This window comes from Rhinopithecus roxellana, chromosome 2 (assembly GCF_007565055.1).
Source record: "Rhinopithecus roxellana isolate Shanxi Qingling chromosome 2, ASM756505v1, whole genome shotgun sequence".
Taxonomy (NCBI): Eukaryota; Metazoa; Chordata; class Mammalia; order Primates; family Cercopithecidae; genus Rhinopithecus; species Rhinopithecus roxellana.
The window spans coordinates 188,273,922-188,286,232 of record NC_044550.1 but is presented as its reverse complement, the minus strand read 5'-3'; the positions used below and the strand labels follow the sequence as shown (position 1 = coordinate 188,286,232).

Here is a 12,311-nt window from a genome sequence, read left to right as displayed (position 1 = left end):
GTAGTTTCCAAATGGTTACAAACCTAAATTATCCTCTAACAAGATTTTTTGAATGGGAAAGTGTATTCCAAGTTCCAAATAAAGGTAGTTAGGTTCTTTGTCAGGTAATTGAACCTATGTTTCCAAGGAATACGCATACTATGGAAATAACCACTGCAAAGAATCATCTTTTTGGGAAAATATATTCATATTCTCAACATGGGAATGCAAGAGTATGCTTGTCCTTCCTGTACACAGACTGCATTCCTAGCTGTAAGATTAGAAACTACTGCTAACCTCACTTACTGGCAATAAACTGTAGGGATATTGGCTCTAGTCTGATTCAAGATCACTCATGTTGAAGGAGATGTAGGGCATTCTGATATGAGCCTCTAGCTGTTTGTAATTCATTTTCTACTTCCCTTAAAATATCTTCACCTCTGCTACCCCAAGGAAGTCCCAGGTTCATCACAATGTATTTGATGTATATAAAGCTTCCAAAGAAACAGGATAGAGATGGTGAAGGGATGGGATATTTTTGAACATTTAATCACTGACACTGCAGTATTTTCTGAAGTGATGCTTTTTATTATGCCATTTGCCCCTTTCTTCAATTTTCCCTCCCACTCTTCTCAGCTCTCCTTCTCTTTCTCTCATGGTCCCTTTCCATATGAATGGTAATGTTCAGAACTGCATCTACTCAAAGTTCATACAAGAAGGCAGAGTGTCTTATTTTCCCTCCTTCTTCCACATATACTGTAGATCCCAAATAACCAAGTCTTTTTGATTCTGTCTCATGCCTTTATTTGAAATCCACCTATTTTTTTCTTTCTAATCACCACTACTTATGTTCAGCTCCCCATCATCAACCTTTTGTTAATGAAAGCAGTAGCAGAGCAAAATGGCAATACAGTTATTTCAATATTTACTTTTGCCAAATCAAAGCTCATGACTCAAAAAATAAAGTTGACACTAAACATATAACACAATCCCAACATAACGTATTTCAAAATACTAAGTGCAATTGAAAGCTTACAACTATACACAATAAAAATGACTCTAATATTTATAATTTGCATATATAATCAATCAAATGTTTTAAAAAGAAAACATTACCTACAATCAAGAAAATTGAATAACTTAAAAACTAAATTTTTAGAAAGTATTAGTTTAAAAAAAAAAAAAAAGTGTGTCAGTGGTGTCACTGCTGAGATGTAAGAACATTTTGTGCTGATTTTTCCAGCTGACAGAAAAATCCTTTTTGACATCATACTACTTGGGGAATGCGACAGTTTAAATGTGTCCCCCAAACTTCATGTGTTAGAAACTTCATCCCCAGTGCAAGAGTGTTGAAAAGTGGAACTTTTATGAGGGAATTAAGACCTGAGGGCTCTGCCCTCATGAATGGATTAACACCATTATTGTGGGAGAGGGCTAGTTATCTAGGAAATGGGTTTCTGATAAGAGGATGTGTGTGTTTGGTCCCCTCCCATCTGTCTCCACCCCTCCCACAAACTGTATGCTCTCTTGCCCTTCTGCCTTCTGCCATGGGATCATGCAGCAAGAAGAATTTTGCCAGTTGTGGGGTCCTTGACCTTGAACTTCTCAGCCTCTAGAACTATAAGAAACGATTCTGTCTTTTATAAATTACCTGGTCTTGGGTATTGTTACCATAGTAGAAAATGAACTAAGATAGGGAAGTAGTAAGCCAACAGTTAAAAGCTAGCTCCAACTATTTTCTCTAACTATTAAAGTTGGAATTATCCTTTAATTTAAATAATGCCAGCTCTCATTTGTACTTCTGAAGGGACGGTTTTGAGCAACTTTTAATTTTTTGACAGGGACTATAATCTTTTCATTGATAATGAGCTACAGTTTTTGTTTCAAACAAAGCATTGCTATTTCTTCTTTGTCTTCTTTAGTTTGATCATGTAAAAATGGAGATCCTTAGCAGTTACCTGTTATTAGTTAAATAATCTCATGCTCAACTTAACTTGTTCAGGAGGCCTCTGAACTAGAGTAAGAATTAATTTTAAAATAGAAGCTCTGTTTTTCAATCGTCTTCTTTCCCTTCTTGAGGATTATGTAGGTACTGACAAATGCTTTCTAAATGAATGCACCTTTCTTCGATTAGATATTTTAATTAGCATATAACTCTCTGGGAGAAGAAAAGATTTGTTCAGCAAAATCATTTTCACTATGACAAACTACATAGTTACACACGTAGTGCAAGATTTCTCCAGCCTATTGTCTCAGCTGCACAAATCATGCATAATGGGCCAAGTCACACTACCGCAAGATTTTTGCTGGCTGTGTGGTGTAAGTATTTTAGCATGGGTTTAATAATACATCCTTATCCTCTATTTAAATTATTTACATTTCAGATTTTTAAAGATAATAGAATAAACCAAACATAATTTAACAACAGCACCAGTACCATATAATGAAAATTAATGTTCTTTCTTTCTTTCTTTTTTCTAAAATTACCCTATTCAAATCATTCTCTACCTTTTTCCAGAGATACTCTTAGGGTATAAATTGGAATATGTTAGTTTACTGACTAAAGTGCTTAAACAGTTCCAATCTGCCCTTCAAACAAAAGCTGAATTGTTTTCTTCATTCCCAAGCCCTTCATGAGTTTCTCTCTCCAACTCATTATAATGCTTTCTCATCTTTTAAGTATATTATTTAAACCATATAAAATTACCAGTGGTTCCCCAGCTGTGCCCTGCTCTTTCTGCCTCAGGGCCTTTGCACATCCTGTAATGTGTTCTTGCCCCCATTTTCACCTGGCTAACTAACTCCTATTTATCCTTTCAGCTTAGCTTGGATGTTATCTCCATCAAGGAGCCTTTCCAAATTTACCAAGACTGGGTTATACACTAACATGTGTTTTGTTAGGATTCATTCCTTAGCTTTTAGCATTGTGCCTGACTAGAAGTAAATGAGCTCTCAGGAAAGGGAGATGAACATCAGGACTAGGTCAAGAAGGCAGTGAAGGGTATAGTATCCCACAAAAAGAGAAGCATCACAAAAGAAGAGAAAGGATAAATAGTAGGACAAGCAAATGGGGTGGTTAAGAGTTTGTACAATTGATAGACTGGAAAATTTATTTCTTAAATGCATTTTACATTGTCCAGGAAATATTCAGGAAGAAAATTAAGCTCCCTTTCCCCCAAATGATCATATCTCAGAACAATCAGATTTAAACTCTTATGAAGCAATAACAATGATACAATATTTTTTTAAAAACTTCAATTTGTTATGAAATACATTGGAAGGACTTAGTTTAATAGACATACTAACGTTAGGGATCAATATAGAACTTATTTTCATGGAACTGTGCCACACAGAGATGTCTACAAGCAGGGTCATACCATTCCATTTAACTTTAAGCAGAATTAAAATCGATTTTAAAGGCTATCCCTGATCCCCCATACCCACCTTTCCATTCACTGCTATGTAAGACTATCGCAGGCTCTGTTCAATGCCAACTTTTGGCAGAATAAATCCTAGTGATAGACATGCTGTCACCAGTGCCCAAGAAAGGATTCATCTTATTGCTAAATACAAGAGAAAAACAAATCTAGATTTGCTGAACAGTCACTGATTGGCAAAGTTCTAGCCCATATTATAGGCTATGAGAGTTTATATTCCAGCCATGGAGAGGTGACATGGCACTTTTTTCAATATATACTGCTATTGAATCTTACCTGATGACATAGCTAGCTTAATAAAATTATGTGTTATAAATGCTTTGTATAGTTGTATATCAGAGAAAAGTTATTGTCTAAAAGAAATTAAGTTTGAGTGACTATTTACATACGACATTTTATTAAAGTTTTGCAATTTTCCTTATTTCGTCACTGTTTTTGTGCTCATTGTGCTTATACGGACTAGTATTTTCATAAACATAACTAAACAAAACTCCTTCTTAGCATTTTACCCTCATAATCGTACTTCCAAAAGAAAATTTTAATTCTCCTGTCCTTTGAAATTCACTGTTCATAACTTGTTTCTTTCTTAGAATTTGATTCATTTTGCTTAATTTTTTTCCTTCAGCCTGCCTTGAAAAGTATAAGCATTATTTTGAATGCTATTACGAGTTATAACTTCTGGAGTACAATAATAGAAAACAGTGAAAATAAACACTTGTAAAGTTCTTTACATTTTGCAATTATTATTATTATTTATTTATTATTTATTTTTTTTAGATGGAGTCTCACTCTGTTGCCAGGCTGGAGTGCAGTGGTGCAGTCTTGGCTCACTGAAACAACCGCCTCCCGGGTCCAAGTGATTCTCCTGCCTCATCCTCCCGAGCAGCTGAGACTACGTGCCACCACGCCCAGCTAATTTTTGTACTTTTAGTAGAGACCGGTTTTCACCATGTTGGCCAGGATGGTCTTGATCTCTTGACCTCGTGATCTGCCCTCCTCAGCCTCCCAAAGTGTTGGGATTACAAGTGTGATCCACAACATCTGGCTCATTTTGCAATATTTTAAAGTTACTATCATCTCATTTAATTCAGACCAAAAAAAGTGTAATTATTACTATATATTCCTAGTTTTAAAAATGAGAAAATATAGGCTCAAATAGTAAGTGCATTATAATCATACAAGTAGTAACTAAACAGGGATTCTCTGACTCCATATTCCATGTTTTTAATACTGTGCTATTAAAAGTGTCGTTCTCAATGATTTCATGATTATGATTAATTATAAGTCTTCCTTAACACTTTAAGAAGAAGCTGAAGGAAATGAAAATAATCTAGTAAAATATTACTATTCTTGATCACAAACATTTTTATTATTTGGGATGGGCATCTTCTAAAAAAAATTAATACTTAAGAGAGAATATAAAATTATACAATCCAAGATAGTCTAGGCTGGGCACAGTGGCTCATGCCTGTAATCCCAGCACTTTGGGAGGCCGAGGCGGGCAGATTTCCCGAGGTCAGGGGTTTGAGAGCAGCCTGGCCAACATAGTGAAACCTATCTCTACTAAAAATACAAAAAAATAAAAAATAGCCGGGGCATGGTGGTGGGCATCTATAGTCTCAGCTACTCAGGAGGCTGAGGCAGGAGAATCGCCTGAACCCAGGAGGTGGAGGTTGCAATGAGCCAAGATTGCCCCACTGCACTACAGCCTGGGCCACAGAGCAGACTCTGTCACAAACAAAAAAACAAACAAACAAATAAACAAACGTAGTCTAAACTGCACAAGAGAAGAAAGGTTTACCTTCTACTCATAAAATGCATTAATTTTCTTTTTTATTCTCCTTCATGTTTTCCTTTGTTCTCTAAATATGTACCTTCCTTCATGGTTTTCCCTTTACAAATCTTTATTTTCCTCTAACTTCACTCTAGTAGACAATCCCTTGGCTGACTACAGAAGCATTTCCTTCTCCCCACCCTTCAAGTGTTCGTTTACATCCAAAGTCCATTACTGAAGAAACCTTCCCAAGGGCCTAATAGAGGAAATAAGAAATCTGAAACCATAACAATGCTCTCAGTAGCTTTTGGCTACTTGTACAGTGCCCTGGGTAGAAAGAGGAAATTCTGCCTGAGACCCCATGGCTATCAGTTGGTGGCAGCAGATTTGATTACGTCTAGTTTTTAAAAAGAAGCATTCATATTATCAGTCATGAAATTATCCAGTTCTCTTCGGAATTCATTTTAATACTTGGCTCTATGGCCTCCTGAGATAGTGAAACTCCACAGACTATCAGCAATACGAAAGTATATTTATTTTTGTAATTGGATCCATTTATATTTTCTAGTTCTCCTAATGGCTAGGAGATTGAGGAAGCTGTTTCAATAAACATAAAATTGTAGTGGCTATATCATGTAAGATTTTGGGGGGCATTTATTTGTATTATCTGGTGCATATTTAGCCCCTACCATGCCAGAAACTGTGCTGAATGTTTTACCTGTGTACTCTCTAATTTAGTACTCCCAGCAACTTTTTGGTAAGCATACTCATCTTCATTTCAGAGATGAAATAGGTTAAATTAAATAATTTGCCCAAGTTTACATAGCTGGCAATTGATAGGACCACGATTCTAATCCAGGTCTATTAAAATCTCTTCCTGTCCACTAGGCCAATGCTGTTGAAACTTTAACACATATGTAAACATATGTAAACATTTTAATGGATTTGGAAATTAATTTGTCCCAAATACTGCTCACATATGCTTTTATAGGCTTTACTATGGTCCAGACCTGCTGAGAACTTACTGTGCACTTATGGACCAGGCAATATTCTGAACACTTTACAAGGACTAATCCATTTAATTAGAACAACAAATCTGTTAGAAGGCACTATTAATTATCATTATTTTACAGATGGCAAAACTGAGTCACCAAGAGATTCAGTAATTCTCCAAAGGTTACACATTCATAAGTAGAACAACGGAACAACACGTGCACTGTTAAGGAGACCCACCGTTTTATTATTTATTTATTTATTTATTTATTTATTTTTGAGAAGGAGTTTCGCTCTTGTTGCCCAGGCTGGAATGCAATGGCGCGATGTCAGCTCACCACAACCGACGCCTCCAGGATTCAAGCGATTCTCCTGCTTCCGGCTCCTGAGTAGCTGGGATTACAGGCATGCCCCATCACGCCGGGCTAGTTTTGTATTTTTAGTAGAGACGGGGTTTCACCATGTTGTTCAGGCTGTTCTCGAACTCCCGACCTCAAGTAATCCACCCGTCTAGGCCTCCCAAAGTTATGGGATTACATGCGTGAGCCACGGTGCCCGGCCAGGCTGTTTTCTTACGGATCAAGTTCAGGTTCTTAATATTCCAAGTTATTACAGTTAAGAGTTGGGTCTTGGCCGGGAGCGGTGGCTCACGCCTATAATCCCAGCACTTTGGGAGGCCGAGGGGGGCGGATCACCTGAGGTCAGGCGTTCCAGACTTGGCTGGCCAACATGGCGAAAGCCTGTCTCTACCAAAAATAAACAAAAATTAGCCGAGCGTGGTGGCAGGCGCCTGTAATCCCAGCTACTCCAGAGGCTGAGGCTTGAACCCGGCGGGCAGAGGTTTCAGTGCGCCGAGATCGCACCATTGCACTCCAGCCCGGGTGACAAAGGGAAACTCTGTCTCAAAAAATAAATAATAAATAATAATAGTAATAGAAAGCAGCCTGCTCACTGCAGTTGACAGTAGAGGAAGTAATCTTTACAGAGCTAATTTATTTTTGTTTATGGCATTTTAAATCCCCTAAGTAAGGGTTCCCGACCAACTAAGGAAAAACTGTTGATTCCACAAAGCTTGCTATAGTGTTCAGCATACAAATAAGGCAATAAACAATGAACACACAATAGTGTGAAATAAACTTTCGCATTTCTTGAGCATTTATTATGCACCAAGCAATGTTCTAATGCTCTAGATGCATAACTGAGGCATGGAGAGGTTAAATAAATTTCCCAATCTCATAGCATTCACAAGTGGTAGAGCCAGAATTTTAATGCAGGTAGTTTGACTCAAGAACCCATACGTACCCATATTTTCTGATGAACTGATAAAGGTTTGAAGTAATTTTTAAAAAGTGTCAGAATATGGCATATGTTATATGCCTGTGAGAGAGCTCAGCTCTGGGAATTATAAGATTAATTTATTCCATCCATATTTATTAATCAACTATCATGTGACAGGTATTATATTGGGAATAAAATGTTGAATAATAATTATTATGTTCCTTGCTCTCATGGAAACCTTCTCCAAAAAGCCTTATAGAAAAAGCTACCAAAGAAAATAGAAAATACAAAGAGGAGAAATATACAAACTCTGTTCATTCAGCCTATATTTATTGATATTTGTCTTGCATTACACATTGTGCTGGGCATCAGGGATTCAGAGATGAAGCAAAGAGTACTACTCTTAAGAAGATTTAATAAACTGTATCTTATGGATGCTACAACATCATCAATTATTCTATGTACCACTTAGAAAGAAAAAACAAAATCTCTGTCAATTTAACTCTGACGTGTCTTCAATGGTTAGGCACATCCCAACTCATGAGATGTTAAAGGGTAAAATAATGAGACTATTCGAATTAATGAAAAACTGTAGTAGTAACGGACATATCTCCTTACAATATAATGAAATAAACATTCCATCATTTAAAAGCGATATAACCTTGGACAAATTGTAATGCCTCTCTGTGCCTTAGATTTTTTTCACCTGATAAACAGAGATAATAATATATTTGTATTTATTTGAGGAGAAAAATGTAAATATGCATTTAAAGTACCTAGCAAAGTATATGGCAGAGAAAAATAGCTTAATAAATGTTTTCTATTAGTAGCAATATTGTTATTTATTCCTTAACCAAGAATTATTATTTTTTTTTTTTTTTTTTTTTTTTTTGAGACGGAGTCTTGCTCTGCTGCCCAGGCTGGAGTGCAGTGGCCGGCTCTCAGCTCACTGCAAGCTCCGCCTCCCGGGTTCACGCCATTCTCCTGTCTCAGCCTCCCGAGTAGCTGGGACTACAGGCGCCCGCCTCGTCGCCCGGCTAGTTTTTTGTATTTTTTAGTAGAGACGGGGTTTCACCGTATTAGCCAGGATGGTCTCGATCTCCTGACCTCATGATCCGCCCGTCTCGGCCTCCCAAAGTGCTGGGATTACAGGCTTGAGCCACCGCGCCCGGCCAACCAAGAATTATTGATTGCTTACCACATGCCAACTACTACCCTAAATGCTGGGGATACAGAAGTAAACCATGAAAACAACAAAAAATAAAAATACCTGCCCTCATAGAGCTTACATTAGTAGGAGATACAGACAGTAAATAGGATAAAAGAAAAAAACATGCATTATATTAGATATTAAGAAGTGTTAAGGATAAGAAGAAGAAGAAAAGCGGAGGAGGGGGATACGCTGTGTTGGGGGAGGGGAATTGTAGGATTTTTTGTTTTGTTTTGTTTTTTGAGACAGAGTCTCACTCTGATGCCCAGACTGGAGGGCAGTGGCACAATCTCAGCTCACTGCAACCTCTGCCTCCTGCGTTCAAGTGATTCTCCTGACTCAGTCTCCCCAGTAGCTGGGTTTACAGGTTCCTGCCACCATGCCCGGCTAATTTGTGTGTGTGTGTGTGTGTGCGTGTGTGTGTGTGATTCTCCTGACTCAGTCTCCCCAGTAGCTGAGTTTACAGGTACCTGCCACCATGCCCGGCTAATTTGTGTGTGTGTGTGTGTGTGTGTGTGTGTGTGTGATTCTCCTGACTCAGTCTCCCCAGTAGCTGGGTTTACAGGTACCTGCCACCATGCCCGGCTAATTTGTGTGTGTGTGTGTGTGTGTGCGTGTGTGTGTGTGTGTGTGTGTGTATTCTGTATATTTAGTAGAGACGGGGTTTCACCATGTTGGTCAGGCTGGTCTTGAACTCCTGACCTCAATCAATCCACCACCTCGGCCTCCCAAAGTGCTGGGATTATAGGCGTGAGCCACCATGCTCAGTTGCAAGTATTAACTGGATGTCAAGCATAGCCTTACTGTTAAGATGACAATAAAGATTTTGACAAAAGAAGCCAAATGAGAGATGTAAATAACTTTTTAAGCAGTGGGAATAACATCTGCAAAGGGCTAGACACAGTGAGGCAGCCATGTGGCTGGAGCATAGCATGTGAGTCATATGAAAGGCAGTATGAAATGAGGACAGAGAGATGATGAGGACTACAGCATATGGGTGTTGACAGGCCATGGTGAGAACTTTGGCATTTACTCTGGGTGGTGTGGGAAGCCACTGGAAGGTTTTCAGCAGAGAAATGATGTGATAAAACTTTCACTTAATAGATCACTTGAGTTGTTGTGTTGAAGAGTGATTGAATGAGAGAGGAGTCAGTGTACCTATTTGGCTAAACATCTGTGGTGGTAATGGTGATAATGACAATTAGAATGATATGGATATAAACATACATAATACAGCATGGGGGTGTGAGAGAGGTGGCGGTGGCTTTTGAGTATGGATACCATGATCCTCACTGGCACATGGTAGCCCTTCAGTCATTGTTGGCTGAATTAAACTAATGTTTGCTTCTTCATTGTAGTGAAATGAATTTGTTCTTCTTATACAAAATCTTCTATAGCTCCATTTCAATTATTATTACTTGTTTAAACTTGAAACAATCAAATAAATATACTGACCCCAAGCAGTATGAAAATGTTAATACAGTTATGTTAGTGTTCTTATTACTGTGAAATTGCTAAAAGTTGTAATTGATGGGAATGTCAAATAAACTTTGGGAGTGAGAAAAACATAAAAACAAATAAATAAACTGGGAGATTCAGTTCAACTGAATCAGAGTTGATTGATTTTTCAGTGAACAACAAAACATACCAAGGGCATAAGTAGTTGAATTGGTATAGATTTAGAGTCATTTCCTAGGGCTAGCCTCAATATTGTATTTTACTTCTTGAGTTTTGACATCGTTACCTAGTTACTGAAGTTATTGCCTAATATTTCTAGAGAGACAATTTTTCTTTCTTTTTTTTTTTTTTTTTTTTTTTTTTTGAGACGGAGTCTCTCTCTTTCACCCAGGCTGGAGTGTAGTGGCCGGATCTCAGCTCACAGCAAGCTCCGCCTCCTGGGTTCACACCATTCTCCTGCCTCAGTCTCCCCAGTAACTGGGACTACAGGCGCCCGCCACCTTGCTCGACTAGTTTTTTGTATTTTTTTAGTAGAGATGGGGTTTCACCCTGTTAGCCAGGATGGTCTCGATCTCCTGACCTCGTGATCTGCCCGTCTCGGCCTCCCAAAGTGCTGGGATTACAGGCTTGAGCCACTGCGCCCGGCCGAGACACATATTTTTATATTAACTTGTGAATTATAATTTAAGTATGATGATAAAGGGATACCAGAATATAAATGCTGTGGAAGATTTAGTTATGAATAAGTATAAAGTTAAAATAAATTCAAGAAAAATAAAATTAGCCAGGTGAGGTGGCTCACACCTGTATTCCCAGCACTTTGGGAGGCCAAGGCGCGGAGATCACCTGAGGTCAGGAGTTCGAGACCAGCCTAGCCAACATGGTGAAACCCTGTCTCTACTAAAATACAAAAACTAGCCAGGCATGGTGGCATGCACCTGTAATCCCAGCTACTTGGGAGGCTGAGGCAGGAGAACTGCTTGAGCCTGGGAGGTGGAGGTTGCAGTGAGCCAAGATTGCACCACTGCACTCCAGCACAGGCAACAGAGCTAGACTCTGTTTCCAAAAAAAAGAAAAAGAAAAGTATCCTCCATGTTTGGAAATAGAAAATTTAAAGTGAACAGTAAAAACAAGCCTGTAATTTAAGCTTCAAGTTTTTTTTCTTTTTAAGAATACACTTCTGGTAACTTTGATCTATTGCAGATGCTTAGAGAATAAATATGCATTTGTCTTTGTTACATATGTGTTCATTTCTAAGAAATGGATAAAATGTAAGGCCCTATTTTGATTATTTGTTTTGTTGTTTATATTTAGAGTCTAGAAGACAAACATGATTATATTACTTTTTAAGTACCATATCATAAAATATGTCTTTAAAAAAATTAGTATTGATTTTTCATCAAATAAACATAAGGATGAAACAAACAAGAGATCCAACTAGGTGCTATAATGGGAATACATGGTTGAGTAAAACAAGGCCCCTTTCCTCAAAGAGCTTAAAATTAGACTCCTCAAGGAGTCATCGTGGGTTGTAGAGTTAAAGCTTGACTCTTCAATGTGACTATCTAATAATGAGACTCACTGAATTTTCTCCAAGACTGGTGAGGCCATTAAACATTTCATTTTTTTCAAGTAATTTAAATAGCAAAAAAGAAAGAGCTGCATAACTGGCATATAAATGATTCCTGAATTCAAGTGAAACCACAAAAATATTGTAAATCTTTCTTTTTTTGTTGTTTCTTTGTTTTTTTTTTTTTTTTTTTTTTTTTTTTTTTTTTGAGATGGAGTCTGCTGCTCCATTACCCAGGCTGGAGTGCAGTGGTGCAATCTCGGCTCACTGCAAGCTCCGCCTCCCGGGTTCACACCATTCTCCTGCCTCAGTGTCCCAAGTAGCTGGGACTACAGGCGCCTGCCACCACACCGGGCTAATTTTTTGTAATTTTAGTAGAGACAGGGTTTCACTGTGTTAGCCAGGTTGGTCTCCATCTCCTGACCTCGTGATCTGCCCACCTTGGCCTCCCAAAGTGCTGGGATTACAGGCGTGAGCCACCACGCCTGGCTTATTGTAAATCTTTCTAAATCACTTAATAATCAGTGTACAGAGTATACACTTGATAGATAAATTAAGTCATTCTACCACAACCACATGTAAACTATACAGTTCTTCTTAAGTGCAAGGAAA

The 12,311-nt window shown here is 38.2% G+C and overlaps 1 protein-coding gene across 7 annotated transcripts in view; it reads right to left on the bottom strand.

The window, feature by feature from the left end:
• ADGRL3 (adhesion G protein-coupled receptor L3) overlaps positions 1-12,311 on the bottom strand; it is a 915,407-nt gene that overhangs the window by 192,192 nt on the left and 710,904 nt on the right. The gene's annotated exons all lie outside the window — the stretch shown is intronic.